The sequence below is a fragment of the Bidens hawaiensis genome, unplaced genomic scaffold (assembly GCF_021521415.1).
Source record: "Bidens hawaiensis isolate Kalapana, Puna unplaced genomic scaffold, B.hawaiensis_p1.1 tig00041620_1, whole genome shotgun sequence".
In the NCBI taxonomy this organism is placed as follows: Eukaryota; Viridiplantae; Streptophyta; class Magnoliopsida; order Asterales; family Asteraceae; genus Bidens; species Bidens hawaiensis.
Window position 1 is genome coordinate 105,458 of NW_027497352.1, and position 17,684 is coordinate 123,141.

Genomic DNA, 17,684 nt, shown 5'->3' on the forward strand with positions numbered 1-17,684 from the left:
ATTAGCATGATATGATTAGTGTTTAATGTTTTGAGACATCTTTAAATACTATTAAATCAATACAATGTAGACACATGGTCTTCTTCTAGGCTGTCCACATGTGTGATCCAGTCAGCATGTTTTCATTCACATGTGCTCTAATATTTTGTCATGTGTCATGTTGACCAAACACCCCAAAAAGCTTATTTAAACCTTAAGATTTTTCACCAAAATCATTTTAATCTCACTCTCTCTCCCTCTCTCTCTCGGCTTACTAACTCCACCATCCACCATCTTTTATATTCCGGTAATATAGATCGGAATTAATCGTTTTCCGGTAAGTTTATATATTATACTCTAATGGCCAACAATGTTATATGATTTTCCGGCAAGGTAATATCTTTTTCCGGTAAGGTTTTCCGATATGGTTTTATATTTATTTTAATTGTTATATGATTTTGTAATGATCTCTTTAGGTTGTATATCAAAATTCAAGATTGAATTGATATTTTGAAGTTATGACGGTTTTCCGGTAAGATTTTTGTCACAAATTCAACGTTTTCCGGTAAGTTTATATATTATACTCTAATGGCCAACAATGTTATATGATTTTCCGGCAAGATAATATATTTTTCCGCTAAGGTTTTCCGATATGGTTTTATATTTATTTTAATTGTTATATGATTTTGTAATAATCTCTTTAGGTTGTATATCAAAATCGAATATTGAATTGATATTTTGAAGTTATAACGATTTTCCGGTAAGATTTTCGTTTTCCGTTTTTGTTTGTATTTATATTAATTATCATATGATTTTCTATTAATCTCTTTTGGTTCTATATCAAAATCGAAGATACAATGGAGATTTTTCCTATTTCGTTTTTCCGGTAACGCGATTCAAATTTCCGGTTATCAATTAGAATATTTGTTTGCATAATTCAAATCTTCTATAATTGGCAATTTATTTATTTTGTGATATAAATATTAATATTTAATTTTCTCATTTCAGGTTATCTCTCCAACTTGATATGGTTAATTTCATAGATTGAAGATTTGTTGATAAGATTTCTTATTTTTTGTTTAATATTTATGTATATTTTTGTTATTATTCATGTATTTATGTATTTTTGTTTAATATTGATGTATATTTTTGTTATTATTTATGTATATTTTTTGCACTTTCAAAAAATATTTCTAAAATGTCAATATTATTGTCAATCTCCATTAGTGAGATTAAGTATTGAGTATTTCCTAATTTTCACACACTTTTCATTTTTTTTTGTTTGACCAATGTATAATGAGACATAAATGTCACAATTAATGCTAATAAGTGTCATCATTTGGTTATAAAAACTGTTTAACAATTAATGCACTATAAAATTCGAAATATTAGTTGAATTTGAATTCTAAAAAAAGATATATTACAATTGGTTATGGAAATTTTTTGTTTCCATTGTCAATATTATTATGTTTATTAGTTTCCAATCTCCACAATCTTCCTATCTTATACGTTTGAACAATTCATAATTAGACATAAATTTCATAATTAGTGATAATGAGTTTGTAACAAAATTGAATGCAAATTTCAAAGACCGTAATAAAATAATATAAATTATGGATCGCCTAAAAAAGTAATAATTTCAAGGTTACATTATGCCATGGTTTTTGTAATATTTTTTGTATTTAGGATCTTTGACTATAATAAATTTCGTTTAACAATTCTGGTAAACAGATTTATAACTTAAATAACAATTTATTATATTTTAATTTAATCAAATCATATAATAAAGTTGAAAGTCATTATTTATAATAATTATTTTTTACGTGTATTCAAATTAATAATTCGAATTTCAAATAAATAAGTTGAGTATAATTTATTTATTTTTGGAATTGACTATAATGTGGGTCGGTGTTTTCTAAAATTTTTAAAGTTAATAACTTTCTTTAATTGTTGACCTACTATTACTTTTGATAGTTCTAGAAATTTTGGTAAACAGATTTATAACTTAAATAGCCATTTAATATATTTCCTAATTTTCACACACTTTCCATCTTTTTTGTTTGACCAATGTATAATGAAACATAAATGACACAATTAATGCTAACGAGTGTCATCATTTGGTTATGGAAACTGTTTAACAATTTGAAATATTATTTGAATTTGAATTCTAAAAAAAGGCGTTTTTTTTTCCAAAAGAGTGTTGGAAGAAAAAATATTTACCAAATGAGTGTTGGTTGAGAAATATTTACCAAAATAGTGTTGTACTTAAATGCTAACTTCTCACTCCTAAACTCATTGGATATCTTTATTTATATATATATATTTTTTCTTTTTGAACATTGGATAACTTTGAATAGTTTAATAATTATTGATTTAATGATCTTATAATGGTTTGTAATACTAATATTCTTTAACTAAACATAAGAAAAATAATTTGATTTATTTGATCAATATTATTAGTATTTCTTACGGTTCTTGCTACCTATATGTAATTTAAAAAATATAAAAATTCTTAAACATGTTATAGATTACGAAATAAATATAAATTATTGGCTAAACCATTATAATATTTATATATTTCACATTATAAATATATTAGTGTTTTCAAATTGAAGCTAAGTTATATATGAAAACTAATAAATGATTATGTTTAAAGTGTAAAGTATGATTCTAATTTCTCTTTTAGGTTTAAGGTGGACATAAAACATAACTTTTTAGTCATAAATTAAACTGGTTAAATGGGTTAGTCTGTTAGGCTAACATAAATCTACATGTATGAGCTCGATCTTAGACTTGCAATCTTTTAAGACTCAAAAAAAACCCGAAAATATTGTGTTAGAAATGTGCACTTCTAATTAGATGCTCCCTTCTAATAAGGTTTTCAAATTTGAGGCTTAGATCGTCACTTGTGTGATCATTTATCATTGTAGTTTGAGTATTTATTGGAGATGTATGTAATATGAAAAAATATAAAAATTATAATACACCTTACAATTAACTTTTATTGTACGTATATAACAAATGAAAAAAAAATCTTTAATAATCGTCACATAACTAAAAACTAAAGTTTTATAATGATTTAATTCATACTTTTGTATTTTTTAATAACTTAAAACACATTTTAAACTTTTATTTATTATTTAACTAACTTGTGTATGAAAAGAAGTGTATAGAATAAATATTACTGATTTAAAAATATGATAGTTTTCCAGTCGAGATTATCTTTAATAATAAGATAAGATAAAAGTTATTTTTAAATCATAATCTAATATATTTTTGTATTTTAAATACAGTTAAAAAATTATAAAGTTAGTTAATAAAATGATTGAGTCAATAAATGTATAAATAATTGAAGTTATTAAATTAAATTAGGAGTGAGAAACTAACATGTGATTAAAGCACTACTTTGGTAAATATTTTTTGATCAGCACCATTTTGGTAAATATTTATTTCACCAACACTCTTTTGGGAAAAAAACTCATAAAAAATATATATTACAATTGGTTATGGAAAATTTTTGTTTCCATTGTCAATATTATTATGTTTATTAGTTTCCAATCTCCACAATCTTCCTATCTTATACGTTTAACCAATTTATAATTAGACATAAATGTCACAATTAATGATAATGAGTTTGTAACAAAATTGAATGCAAATTTCAAAGACCGTAATAAAATAATATAAATTATGGATCGCCTAAAAAAGTAATAATTTCAAGGTTACATTATGCCATGGTTTTTGTAATATTTTTTATATTTAGGATCTTTGACTATAATAAATTTCGTTTAATAATTTTGGTAAACAGATTTACAACTTAAATAACAATTTATTATATTTTAATTTAATCAAATCATATAATAAAGTTGAAAGTCATTATTTATAATTATTATTTTTTAAGTGTATTCAAATTAATAATTCGAATTTCAAATAAATAAGTTGAGTATAATTTATTTATTTATTTTTGGAATTGACTATAATGTGGGTCGGTGTTTTCTAAAATTTTTAAAGTTAATAACTTTCTTTAATATTGTTGACCGACTATTAGTTTTGATAGTTCCAGAAATTTTGGTAAATAGATTTATAACTTAAATAGCCATTTGATATATTCTAATTTAATTCATTTTCCTAATATATACTCAACATAAAATATCAATGTCTTAAATACATGTCTATTACATTTTCTGTTTTTACGGGATATTCATATACGTTAGTTAGTAATGTTTTTAATAATATTCTCATTTAAATATATCAATTAATTTCCACGTTTTTAATATATTTTTTTTTATTAAAATACGTGTATATATGGTATATATATTTTTGTATCATATTTTTTCACCTTCAAATATTTTTAAAGTCAACACAAATTTTTTTAATCTTTCCAAATTTATTTGAAAATTCATTTATTGTAAAACGTTTTTATGTTTTGCAAGTTTAATAAAATATTAATGTCATTGATTTAAAAGTTTGCTGGAAGATTGGTAAAAAATTAAAAAAAATATTCATAGTTTTTGAAGTTGACTAATTCCATTTTTTTTTATATTTTGTAACTATTTTGAAATATTTCAAAACGGATTGTTTTAAAATATTATCAAATTTGTCATCTATACAATTACGGCCAAAAAGGTTTTTATTAATATATCTTTTCGGTTTAATGGTTTAAGTTAGAAAGATGTTTTATGTTGTTATTTTAATTTGTTTGTTGTTGTATGTTATTTTGTTTTAATAAAAACAACAATTTAATAAAAACAACTTTATTAATGTTCAAATGTTACTCATTATTAAATATATTTAATTTGGATGCTATTGTTTTATTATATTTTCAGGTGGTGAAACAAAATGAGTTTCTACTAGTTTGAAGAAGTTGATGATGGTTTAATATGAAAGAACATGTTTATGTCTTTTGTTGATTTTTTTGGTTGTTTGATGTACATTAACTTATTGTAACTTTTAACTTTTAATATCTAGAACATGTAAATGGTTAACGTTTTGGTCCGAAAGTTTGATGAAGTTTTGTGTTGCTTGAATTTGTTGTTTAAATTTATTATGTTTATTGACATGTTTTTCCACCCGTGTGTAACACGGGCTAGACCCTAGTGTATCACTAAATCATGACAAAGTTGTAGATGAACTGAACTATCACGTAGCTCATTCATGAACCTTGGTAGATAATGTTCAACTTCCATTTTGACTTCGTAAGTTTGTGGACCTTCCTAGTCTTCACACCCGACCGACTAGAATATAATGTTTATAAGTTACACCTTTTTACATATTCTTGTATTTTGTAAAGATAATAACATTAAGTTTGATTTTTAAAAGTTTAAATATATAATATTTAAAATATTGCTTGTTATAACTTAATAAGTTTACAGAATATTTATGAATTTGCTATTTATAAATTATTAAATTTATGAGTTTTTAAAATATATAAAAATGTAAATTTATTAATTACTTATTTAAAGTTTAACGACATATTACATGCACACACATATATAATTAACTAGTTTTTAGCCCGCGTATTACGCGTGTTTTTTTAGATTTGTCGTTTATATTATTGTAAATATTATATTTTTAGAGTTTAATTTATTCTTAGGAATTTGTTTGGGTCAAAATAGGTTAGCTATTATGTACTAATTACCGATTATGCAATACTTTTAACGTGCCTAATGCTTGCTTTTTTGTTGGTTATAGACGAACTTGTTAGCAAGAAATTAGAAATTATTTAGTTGTGTTACGTAGGTTGTTGAGGTAATCCTCATACACAAAAACGAAACATGTGTTTGTTTATCGTGAATTTAATTCTTTTTTGAATGAAAGTTTGTAGATCATACGCAACACACTTTTTTAAAGGTTTAAGTATAAGTAAATCCTTTTTGTGTTTTTTGTTATTCGTATTCTCCATAGATGATCTCGTTAGCAACATATTTAGAAACCTAAAAATCAAGTTCATGTGTTGTGCACATATTACCGAACGTTCATGAACACAATTGAACGAATGGAAGCTTTGTTCATGTTTGTTTGTTTAACTAATATAATAAATTTATTGTTCATGCTCGTTCATTTATTAAACGAACGAACATACATGAACTTCCCACCAAACCATTCGCTAAACATTTGGTTTGTTTACGACGCTAGCTAAATCACATCATATCAGGTCATACCATACCTTTGTTATATGGTTAACCAATTCAACCCATTTCACATGTTATGCTTAACGCCTTAACCAATTCAACCCATTTCACGTGCAACTTCTTATTCTCAAATCGACCTTCACCCACAAACCTTTTTAAAAATCCAGAATTCACCATCATTTATGGTAAAGAAACCTTTATAACTTTACTATCAAATCGAATAATTACAACTCACTACTTTATTAACAAAGTACTAAAAAGTACATAATTCAACAGGCTTTAATTTGAAGAATTTATCATGGTTGGTGAATAATATTATATCTACAATTATAAATCTCTTTAAAAAAATGAGTACATGTTTCTTATCATTACTAATCGAATAGTATCACTAACAAATTCAGTTGCCATCCGGAGACCGCCATTGCAATAACCACGAATAGCATCTAATGGTGGTTGGTCTATCATCATGCAAGGGTTGCTCTTTTCCTTTTGCATCTCTTAACTGCAAAAAGAGTCAAGTCAAGAATTTGACTTAATCAAACACGTATGCTCCTATCAATCTAACAACTTTCACTTTTTAAGGGTCAAAGTAGACTACTTTGGAACTTCAAAGCACTAAATTTTATTACTTACCAATGGATGTAAGTTATATAGAACCTCATTCAACTCAAAACATTACATAATGGCTGAAATTACATAACTTTCCTAATCGTTAAAAAAAAATGGAACAAAAAACCTTGAACAAAAATAACCCACTTTACATGCCACCTCTAGCACATATAATGTGGGATGCTAACACGGCATGAACTTAATAAGAAATTTGCAGGTTCGGGTCAAATTTAAGTCATACCTGCTTCTGCTAAACAGGTTGTTGGGCCTTCTAACTTTTTTTTCTAGTTTTTTCTAAAAATTTCTTTTTCTAAAAAATTAAATGGAATGGTATTTTATATAACTTTAGAAGTTGAACAGACATTAAAATAATATTTAATGATCCAAAACAATATATGTTACATAAATCTCCATTTTTTTAGCAAAATTGTTACTTATAAAGTATTAACACATGAAAAACTAAAAGATATTTTATAAATTCATGTTAAACCATTCGTGTTCATACCAACCCTAGAATATTAGTATGGTGTTCGGATTCATACGCCCAACATGATTTTTCAAGTTCGTGACGGGCCTTCTAACACGAACGGTTTAGCGATCATAATATAATGCATGCTAACACTAATTTAAAGAATCTTGAAAAATTCTTAATTTATAGAAAAAACTTGTTTGACCAAAAAAAGTCAGGGGTTTATAAGAAAGACCTGTGCAGCAGATCTTTTAGCATCCAAAAACTGGCAATAAATGCTATATAATCTCTGTTGTTTAGCTTTCGAAATCAATGATCGTGCACTGTCACACATGGACACTAAGAGTGTATTGGTAATGAGTGGCATATCCGCAGGCTCGTAAATAATATAATCCAAACAATTTGAATAAATGAATAAATTGATTAATCCGAAAACCTAAAATCATACCTTATATGCAGCAGCGGATCCATCGGTAGTCTGTTGACTCTGTTCAGATGAAGAATCAAAAGAACAGGATATAGATTTAGAAGTCGTCCCTTCCACAACACCGTTAGCCGAAGGTTTACTCCAAGCCAATTTCATTACACCACCAGCATTATCGTCTTTGTCAATCTAATCTATCCTACTTTGACACAAAACCTGCATAAGCAAACCAAATCAAAATTAAAAACCCTAAATCGTGAATCAGAGTGTGTGAAGCTAACATCTAAGGGCCTATGCAACCCATGAGAATGAAGGAACTCACAGTGTGGTCATTGAATTCAATTATTTAAGAAAAAAAGTAAAAGGTTTTTTAAAAACAATTACCTGTATTCAAAGATGGGCAACATCCTCCTAAACTTTGAACCCATACAACTCTCCAATAAGTCATTTTAACCTTTCAAATTACTATTAATTTATTTTTTTTACAAAAGGATACCAGCAAAGAAACATCAACAACCCGCTTGTCATACTCTTTATCTTTATACTGGTCCAAGATATCTAATATATCTAATTCTGTAGCAGAAAACCCGATTAGCCTGCACAAATATTTTGACGATTAGATGGTCGGTGTGTACAAAGGACCATTTCCAAATTTTATGGGCTTATATCATGTACACATCTATTTTATGCACATTTAGACGGGCAGATTTCCCATTCTTTAAAGTATATGCCTGATTAGAAATGATATAAGTAACAATGGCCTAGACCATCCAGTACTATATTTTGCCCCATACCTTGATTTATAACTTATACTTAATGGTTCTTAACTAAATATTACTCTCCCGATACCGAAAAATAAGGGAGACATGAACTAAAAGTTAGTTCCCAAAAATTAATGAAAGAGAATTTATGTTAGTCAACTTTTCAGAAACGTAATTGAAGAAACACTAACCGGACCCCGGGCAGATTACGAGTAACCTGGGGGTTAGATAGATGTTTCCCACGAGGGGTTAGACCCGGTAAAGATGGTTCTTCTGATAACCTGCAAAACAGACACCGTGAGCTTGTCACTGAGAAGGGGGGGGGGGGTTCCTCCTTGTGACCACCCTCCGGCGTGAGAATCAGACTAGATTGCTCTTTAAATATAAATGTATATTAAGAGATTGCTAGAGCAGATATCAGGTATAATATGATGATAATATGATGATGTGAGATGATCATACCATTTGGGGTATTTATAGCCGAAGGTAGGTTTCCAAGGAGGTGTGGCCGGCTGAATAGTATTCCTGTTCTACCAACTGTGGCCTACGCACGTGCCATGCTGGTAGTTGGTGGGTAGGCAGCGGCTGACAGTGACCAGGCCTGCTGTGTACTATTCCTTTTCCACCAACTGCCGGCTATGCACGTGGTATGACAGGAGTTGGTGAGTAGGCAGCGGCTAATAGTGACATACAGTACAAGAGCATGCTGCTCGCCATACTGTTGTCAATAAGCTGTCGTATCTTTAGTCAGATCTTTTGCCCATACCTCGTCAGGTACAGTACAGAAGATCTTCCCGATCGTACGGACTGGCTTAGTTGGGCTGGAGTATTCCCCCTCCCGCCTTTGTGCGGGATTGTTCCCCGGCTTTGCTCATTCCTTCAGGTGACAACTGAATGATTGAGAGCTAAGTGCCTTGTGCGTGTAGCCTTGCTGCGCGGGTGGCCTTCCCTGATGGCTTGTATCCGCAGCTGCGGGAACAGGCAGATTACTTCACCATTGGGAGGCATTTCCTGCGGGAACAGCTTGCGTACTGCGCGTAAGGACGTCACGTCTCTGAGCATGGTGGGTCCTGCGTATCCAGTTGGTTTCTGCGCAGACGTCCCTCTTCAAGGTGAGTCTTGCGGGTCCAACTGGGCTCTGCTGGGACCTACCTCTTCAAGTCCCCCCAGTCCAATGTTCTTCTCATGAATGTTTAATAAAGTGAGGTGAACTTTTGGACTTAAGCAAAGGGTTTTGAAAAGGGTTTAGTTTTAAGGTTTTCCATGGGGATTCTTCCCGCGGAAGTCCTTGTCACTCGCAGAAATTCCCGACTTTCCTGCTTGATCTTTGGGTATGATGCGGGTAGGTCTGTAACCTCCTCGCAAGTCAGGAGCGTTGAGTCCCACTTGTGGATTCTCCATGAGGTTTTGGTAGTTTTGAACATAGTGATCAATTATGTTAAAACCACCAATTCCATCCTGAAGCTTCAAACAATGTAGTTCTCGACGTTCCCGCTATGCGGGGATGTTATTTCCGTTTCCGCAAGCATTGCCCAGAAGATCCTTCTTGGTTTCAATTCCCTGCGGAGCGCTAGGTATGTGAAGGGTTTTGCCTTAACACTGTACCCGCGCTCGTCTTACGGTTACTTTACTTCCAAGGTATTCCTGGCGTCAATTCCCTGCGGGTGCTAGGTATGTGAAGGGTTTTGCCTTAACACTGTGTCCGCACCCGTCTTATGGTTACTTGGTTGCCAAGGTATTCCTGGCGTCAATTCCCTGCGGGTGCTAGGTATGTGAAGGGTTTTGCCTTAACACTGTACCCGCACCCGTCTTATAGTTACTTGGTTGCCGAGGTATTCTTGGCTTCAATTCCCTGCAGGTGCTAAGTATGTGAAGGGTTTTGCCTTAACACTGTACCCGCACCCGTCTTATGGTTACTTGGTTGCCAAGGTAAGGGGTATTTTCCCGCTTACTTTTGAATCTTTTTGAATTTTTTTTTATATATATCATCTTTTCCTAACTGCTTTTTGTTTTTTGCAGTGTCGGATTCCAATGAAGTGTATGTTCCAAGATGGAACATTCGCCGAGGAACAACCCTTCGCACGCCTGTGGAGTGCGTGGACTGGGCTCGTCACGCAGCTCCCAGTGGTGCGTTGGGGGAAGCCATGGTTAGCTACCAGGAGGGTAGGCTAACCAATGAGCTTCGGGTTCTCCTGGCCCAGATGCAGCCGCGCGTCGAGCTGCTTTGTCGTGAAAACGACAAGTTAAAAGCAGCTCGCATCCAAGAAGTAGCTCAGGCGCGGGCTGTCCGGGAGGAGAACCAAAGGCTTACCGCAGTTGCTGCGGAAAAGGAGAAGGCCTTCAAGGCCCTCGAGGTTGAAGTTCAGGCCCGGCTCGCGGCCCGTTCCAAGGCTGCCCAAGCTGTTAATGAACAGCTTCGGCTGGCTAAGGAAACTGCACGGAACGCAACCGAGAGGGCCACCAAGGCTGAAGCTGTTGCTGAGCCTCTACGCGTGGAGAATGAGGAGCTTAAGGCCAAATTAGAGGTTCTCCAGCAGGCTCATGATGCCTTGGCGATGGAAGACGCCAAAAAGCTCTAGGAAATCTTGGACCAGAGGGGGGTGCTTGACCATACTGAGCGGAAGCTAAAGGGCGTCGAAGAGGCTGCGGCTAAAGAAGTGTTGCTTGCCAACCTCAATAAAAGTGAAGCCGAACGCGCCCGTAACGAAGCTCAAGCTGCCCTCCAGGAGGCTCTGGTTGCCAAGGAATGGCTTCTTCGAGAAGCGTTGTCTCAGGTATGTTTAGCTTCATGTCTTCACGCTTTTCTTTGTAAATAGAAAAGGTTTTGATACTTGTACTCTTTTTGTAGGTTGTGCATCGGGTCTTCACGGAGACGTCTTATGACGATGCTATGAGCGCAGCCCTCAACGCTTCTCATGAGGATGGGGAAAAGGCTGGTTTCCTGCTTGGTCTAGGGTTCGTTGAGAAAGGCATCCCGCCTTCCAACTTCCCTTTGTATAATGTTGATACTGAAGCTGTTTACGACCAAGCAGTGAATCAGTATGCCGCCTTCCCGCATCCGGTGGTGGAGAAGGTGAATCAAGTTGCTGCTGCTGATGATGGGTTAGCTATCCTTAAAGCTTTCCTTGAACCGCCACGTTCTACTGATGGTGCGGGTCAAGTGGAAGTGGCCCTGAAGCCTGATCCTGAAGATCCCTTCCCACTGTTATGATATGTTTAGCTTGTATAGATTTATATTCTTGTAGGCGGGTAGTTACCCGGCCATTCTTGTAATGAATATTATGAAATATAATCTTTGTGCGGGTAAGACCGCTATTTTCACTGGATTCCTTGCTTTATAAACGTTATATGACTTGCATACTTTAGTTTAAATTAGCAATTTTCCAAGTGTTTAGAATAAGTTAACCTTTGAACGTGGTAGATAATAGGTTGAAGTTTTGCTTCCTCTTTCGTGATTGTGCGGGTAGGACCGTCACTTGCACTTAGTAGGATGGCTAAACTTTACCTACATCTGACCTGCGTGGAGGTTTTCCTCATCTTTTTTGAAATTTCTAAGTGTTTAGGATAAGTTAACCTTTGAACGTGGTAGATAATAGGTTGAAGTTTTGCTTCCTCTTTCGTGATTGTGCGGGTAGGACCGTCACTTGCACTTAGTAGGATGGCTAAACTTTACCTACATCTGACCTGCGTGTAGGTTTTCCTCATCCTTTTGTTAGAAATTCTCTGTTTTGAATAAGTTATCCGTTCGACGCGCGGTTGTCAATAGGTTCGGTTTCCTCTCATGATTTGTGCGGTTAGGACCGGCACTTTCATTTAGTTGGATGACCAAAGTTTACCTATGACTGACCTGCGTGAAGGTTTGCCGTTTTTTGGGTTTATGCGGGTTTTACCGCCTTCCCCATGCAACGACTTTCACACATGATTATGCGGTGAAAACCGGCATATCCGTGTTGAATAAATTAACCGTTCGACGCGCGGTTGTTAATAGGTTAGTGTTCAGTTTCCTCTATCATGATTCATGCGGATAGACCGGCACTTTCATTTAGTGGGATGACTGAACTTTACCTTTAACTGACCTGCGTGAAGGTTTGTCGTTTTTTGGGTTTATGCGGGTTTTGCCGCCTTCCCCATGCAACGACTCACACTTATGTATGCGGTGAAAACCGGCGTCAGTGTTGAAAGTTCATAAAGTATAAATGTAAAATCATCAGCGTCGATGTTCTAAGGAGAATCATTTCCATTAGAAGTGGCTCTAGGCCTTTTCTTTACAAATTTGGAATTAATCTACATGCAAACTGTGTAATTGAGCTCTCTTCCATGTTGTTGGGATGGGAGTGCCATCGAGCCGATATGCACCTGGTTCGGGATCTCGTTGTTTGCGCAGTATGTAGTCTCCAACATTGAAGCTGCAATTTTATTCGTGTTTTCCCCAGCTGGGGTTCTACACGCATCAGCCTGCTCAGCGTTCATTGCGCCACTAGGTGCGCGAGCGTCCCATCTCTGACAAATGCTTCGACCATGTCCTTTACGTCTGTGCATTCTTCAGTGTTGTGGCCTTTTGTCCTGTGAAAGTCACAGTATTTGCTCCGATCAGCATTGGGACGATGTCGGATTATTGGAGCCTTTGGCCATGGGAGCTCCTCAGTTGCGAATATCTCGGTGACGCTTTTGGTGAGTGGCGTCCATCTGGAGTTCTGGTCCGACCGTACGTTATCCCTTCCGCCTAACCGATGTTGCAAGCCGGATGAGGTGTCAAAGTTTACCCTTGACTGCCAAATGCCTAGCTTCCGCTTTTTGTTTAATCGGGCGGTAAGGACGTTGTCTTCTCTTGTTTTCTGGGTGTAGAGGTTTGTGCTCTGTGGGAGATCTCTACCCAGTTGCCTCTCAGTTTCCGCAAAGCGTTTAGCTGCTGTCATGATGGCATCCCATGTGGATGGCATGCCATCTTTACCCGTTAAGGTGCGGATGAGCTCTGGGTCGTTCGCGCCCTGAATAAAAGCAGCGCGAACAAGATCTTCGCTAATGTTACCCAGACTTAGCTTCTTTGAGTTGAAGCGAGTGATGAAGTCTGGCAAAGATTCATCTTCCTCTCGAATGCATTTGAGGATTGTCCATTGCTCTTCGGTATACTTTCGTTGTTGGCTGAAGTGTTGGCTAAACTTCTGTTGGAAGTCTGCCCAGTCGTAGATGTGGTTGACCGGTAGACGATCGAACCACGCTCTAGCTGGCCCAACAAGCGTCATTTGGAACATGTAACACCACGTAGGTTCCGTCCAATTGCTGACGGTTGCCCCCGCTATGAATCTGTTCAAATGGTCATCTGGGTCAGATATACCATCATATGTGCCTATGTTGGACATTTGTTTGGCACTTTTTGGGGCAATTGCTTCCGCAATATCCCTTGCAAATTTGGACGTTCCCGCATTTGCAACAGTTGGTCTAAATGTTTTGGAGAAGTCACGTGGGCTTCCACCTGTGTTTTTTGGTTTGAAGGCTTCTCCAAAACGCCTTCTCGGTTGGGAGTCCGTTTCCTTACGCTTCCCTTTTGCCCTATGGCGAGGGTTCGCGTCGGTGTCGGATTCCTCCGAGTCATCGTCCAAGTATTCTTCGAATTCGTCAGCCTGTTGGACGGAACGCAAGCGTTCGTCCAACTCAGCTTAGAATTCCTTCTGACGTGCCTCCGCCCATGCCTTAACTTCATCGAGTGTTTGGCGGGGGAGTCTTGTTCGTTTCTCTAACTGGGTATCGGTGAATCCCAGTGAGCGATTATTTACTGCACTTGCCCCAGCTTGGGTAACTGGGGTAGTGTTCGTAAAATTTACTTCACTTGCCCCGGCTTGGGTAACCGGGGTAGTGTTTGTAAAGAGTGTGTAGCCGGTATTCCCCCTAGTAGCTGGGGTTGTGGTTACCGGAGTTTCTTTAACCATCTTTCCAGAAGTTTGAAAAAACTGAAAAGAAATGAAGTTCTAGCTTTTATGCACGGACGGCGCCAATGAAGAAACACTAACCAGACTTATTCAAGATTTTACTCACATATAAAATGTCATATATTCGATAATTGGCAAGAACCAATTAAGATATTAATCATGACGCCTGAATGGCTTAATTTACCACCAAACACACCTGAACACAAAATTGACCATCTTGAAAAACTTAATTAACATAACCCTAACCCTATCCATAAATTGATACAAAAATCTTGTTCAATCTACGGAAAACAGTAGTGTGCGATGAAATCAATATCATAAGATCAAAACAAACTTTATCTTGTTGATGATACAAATTAATATGAGTATCGAACGAATCGAACCATTATCCACTACAACCACCGGAGAAAAACACAAAACAGAACGAATTCAATCTTGAAATCACAAGGAACACGTACCTCTGAAGCAATTGTATCTCGTTTCAATAAATTTACATAAACAAAACCGTGGGTTTTTGATCCGTGTGGCGGAAACATGGTGGGTTACGTGGGTAACCGATTAAAAAACATAACTAAAGCAAATTGATCATGTTTGATGAGAAATAAACTAATATAACACATAATCGCAGAAAAATTGAGCGAATTAAGGCAATATTAAACGGAAGTTGAAGGAATATAATGAAGTGAGTACTTGTATCAGTTGGCGGCTTGCCAAATGTAAGGGGTGACAGAGAACACCATTGACACGATCCATATGCCGAAGAACTTTTGATCTGCAATTATGAACCCTCATGATGAATCAACTACAAACCATGGTTCTTGAGGATTGAAGGTGAGCGACGAACCACTTACAAAATCGAATTGATTGAAAGCGTGTATTGCTATCAACGATTATCTTGTAGGGTTTGGTGTATCCAACGAAGGAAGAGACAAAGGCGATTGGGGGTCAAGGATTTAGGGTTTGAGAATAGGGGAAAGGTTTAAGAAGGTGTTATGACCCGTAGAAAGGTATTCGGGTATATTTTGAAGGTAAATGGGTATAAACCGGGTTAAATGATTGAGAAGACTTCATTTAGGAATCAAGCAATCTGGTGGCTTTAGAAGAGGCGAGGAGCAATGTGAGGGTGACACATAAGATTTTATGGTAGACAATTATATAGATCGTTAGATATATTAGGATCAAGTTATTAGATAAAAATGAGAATGATTTGTGGTCACAAAAAATCCCCCTAAAAAATTAATTAAAAGATCATAACTCAGAATTAAAAAAAAAACGAAAATGTTTCTCCCCGTCTTTGCTCGTTTTTATAAAAAAAACTTTGTTGAGGAAAAAGATTACGATGTCTTTTTATTTAACATTATATATTTTAGTTTATTTTTATCATTGATTGTCATTTTTTTCTTTACATTGTGTTTTTTTTCTTAGTATTGTGATACATTGTGTTACATTTTTTTGACATCGCGTTATATTTTGTGATCTATTGTATATTTTTTTATTTATCACTGTGTTTATTATTTATTTTCGTAATTGTGTCTTTTTTCTCGACATTGTGTCTTTTTCGTCTTATTTTTTTAACAAGAAAGACAAGAGAAACATTTTAGTTTTTTTTATATTCTTCGTTTTAGATTATATTTTGAGTTATATTTTTTTTTTTCTTAAAATTTTTTAAGGTTTACGTCACAAATTCGTCTCACACTTCTCATGTTCGCTTTTCTTTGTATTTTATCATTTTTTATGTATATTTAATGGCAACTTAAAAAGTTTTTTTCAAGTTAGACTACCATGGTTATAAATAGGAACTTGAAATTTTGTTTTTCATGTAAGACCATGCATCAACACTTTTAACATGAAAAACTATAATATTTCAACTTTGCCACTAAATTATAAACTTTTACATATCAAGTAATCAAGATTTTTCATCTCCTGAATTTGATTATAAAATTTTTTGATTTTCATATTTGGTCATAAAAGTTTTAAACTTCAAAACTTTTAACTTCCCTCGCCAAAATTTTTAAATTTCAAAACTTTAGATCTTCAACTTTGACTATAAAACTTTAAATTTATCGTAACAAACCAAATGATAGGCATCAGGCAAGCTTGTCTCTGTCACATCCTCGTTATAACGCGGGTTTAAAGATTTCCAGCAAGGTAACCAGTGACGGTGTTAGGATTCCTATGCAAATCAAGTTTATGTCGCCGCAACGTGTGGGTTATCCAAATTACTACTTTATCAACTCGTTTTTCTATTAGAATCTATTGGTCTTTAAATATTAACCCTAAGCATGCAAATTTTCCTAAGGGCTTCTAAGGTCAGTGAGAGCAGTAAAAGTCTTTATAATGACTTGTAAGAAGTACAAGAGGAGGGGGAAGAGGGTCATTAAATTTTACTCCATATTTAAACTCCAATTACACCTCTTGTACACCATACTTCACCAACTCTTATATACTTAGAATCCTAAAACTAATAGCAACTTAACCAAGAGCTAATCCATAAAACCGAGACTTTTAAAATTACTCAATAATCAACTCGGGAGGCCATCTAGGTTTTAAAACCTACTAACACTAATGATTATGTAACCTCCCTAACTAAAGTTGAAATGGATGTTGGAAAGTTTATTGGTCCTACCCCTTACAATTAACCATTAGCATCAATCATAATTGACTCCATAAGTCAGGATAACGTTTTGAGGTTTGGTTGAACCACCTTAGAGTGTTCATAACTAAACTAAATCTCAATAGGAACCGTTAAGACAATAAGAAGCACGATTGATTGTTAAAGGTTATATTTGTCACACCCTCAAAATCCACTAACGGAGTTTCACCGTCAGAGGGTGTGAACTAACAGGATCGGAATCATTAGTTATAATCAAACCATAAAACAAAGTTTTCAAACCACAAAACGTTACGAGTAATTAATGCGGAAGCGTAAAAAGCCATAAAATAAATGTTGCGTCACGCAGGACGACTTAAAACCCAATGATAACAGTTTAAAATAGTTTGCATAAACAAAAGCGTTTCAAGCAATTCATGATCCTATACCACGCGCCCGCCTCGGCTACCTGAGAATAACATACTAAAAGTGTCAAAACGAGGTTGGTGAGTTCACAAGTTTATATAAAATAAAGTGTTTAGCGTTTTGCGTTCATCGTTTTGCGTTTAGCGTTTTGCGTTACCAGATAGTGTTAAATCAATTATATATCGATAGGTAGCTAGCCTATACAACAAGTATTACTAAGTGTTCGACACCGAAGCTGACTGTTTATCAAGTGCCTTGCCACCAGGTCATCCAGACCATGGTAATGTGTTAGCCAAAATTACACCCACTCGACCTCCAGTCGAGTTTAGCGTTGGGTGGGGTTTGTCAAACCCAGTGGTACTACTCAACAG

At 34.8% G+C, this 17,684-nt stretch overlaps 1 long non-coding RNA gene across 4 annotated transcripts; it reads right to left on the reverse strand.

The window, feature by feature from the left end:
* Positions 1 to 6,059: 6,059 nt before the first annotated feature.
* Positions 6,060 to 15,460, reverse strand: LOC143593016 (uncharacterized). 4 transcript variants are annotated; one of them, XR_013146031.1, is made up of 4 exons: positions 14,988 to 15,460; positions 7,634 to 8,205; positions 7,421 to 7,508; positions 6,060 to 6,609 (listed from the first exon to the last, which is right to left on the reverse strand). It is a non-coding gene; the product is annotated as an uncharacterized LOC143593016 (long non-coding RNA). The 4 variants fall into 4 exon arrangements; XR_013146030.1 differs by having other exon boundaries at positions 6,060 to 7,825; positions 7,994 to 8,205; XR_013146029.1 differs by having other exon boundaries at positions 6,060 to 7,508.
* Positions 15,461 to 17,684: the final 2,224 nt, after the last annotated feature.